We start from the raw sequence: 1240 nt of genomic DNA, 5'->3' as shown, positions 1-1240 counted from the left end.
TTTTTAGTATCTGTGTGTATTGAGCGGGGGGGGGGGGGGGGGGGGGGGGACTGGTGAGACAGCTCTCTGCTTTACTGTTCACATGTGCTTAGTAAGAGATTCTGGAGGCAGGTACTGCTGACCTCACCTTTTGTAGGTATATACACATTGAAGGGATGTGGTGGCTTAGTGGTTAAGATGCCAGTTCGGATTATCAGAAGATTGGCAGTTCGAGGCCCAAGTGCTACATGAGGGGGTGAGCTCCTGTCACTAGTCCCAGCTTATACCAACCTAGGCAGTTGCAAATGCAAATAGATAGATAAGTACCACTTCTCAGTGCGAAAGTAACAGCGTTTGGTGCAGTCATGCTGGCCACATCACCACCAGAGCAGTCCTCATTCAACGCTAGCTCTTTGGCTTAGAACCGGAGATGAGCACTGTTTACGACTAGACATTCATGGCAAGGAACTACATTTACCTTTTTTTTAGACATGGTTACAATAAAAATTGGCTAAAGTATAATCATGATCTTTCCCAGATGATGCTTTATTGTTGATAGTTGATCTGCTGCTCAACAGTCCGGCCAGAGAGAGAAGAAGGAGAGGAGCTGCTTGGCAGCCATTTTGAGACCGTGTGCTCGAGACCATGTGCTCGTTGCTGAAGGGGCGGAGCTTCTGTGAGTCACATCTGTGAGTCACAAGGGGGCGGAGCTAGCAGACTAGCTTTATATACCAACTTCCAGAGCCGCGCGCCGTTTTAGTTTTCTTTAACTCAACAACTCTGCTCAAGTGGCATCAGGTTAGAATCAGATATTGAAACAGAACCTTCCCTTTAAGTGTAAGATAGCAGTCAGTACATTCCTTTAAAGAAGTATTCCCAGGAGATTGACTGTTATATTCATTACTAAAGACTTTGCAGTATGGACAACGAGGGATCTGCTGCAGTCACCTGCAACTCTTGTGGGATGTTTCTCTTCTTGCCTACAGAAGTGGAGAACTTCACATGCATCAAGTGCAAGTTGGTAGCACTATTGGAGGAGAAAGTGCAGCAGCTGGAGGCCAGAGTAGCTACACTTCAGCATATTAGGGAACAAGAGGATTTCCTGGACACAATAGAACTAACCATCTTGGATGAGTACCACACAGAGGAAGATGCTAGGGTGGAAGAGGTCACTTGCCAAACAGAGGAAGCAGACAGCTGGAGGAATGTCACAAAGAGAAGTAAGCCAAGAAGGAATTGTTCGGGGAGCTTGCAGCTAGAG

The sequence above is a fragment of the Sceloporus undulatus genome, chromosome 3 (assembly GCF_019175285.1).
Source record: "Sceloporus undulatus isolate JIND9_A2432 ecotype Alabama chromosome 3, SceUnd_v1.1, whole genome shotgun sequence".
Lineage (NCBI taxonomy): Eukaryota > Metazoa > Chordata > Lepidosauria > Squamata > Phrynosomatidae > Sceloporus > Sceloporus undulatus.
The sequence above is the reverse complement of the archived record's forward strand: the minus strand, read 5'-3'. Positions refer to the sequence as shown.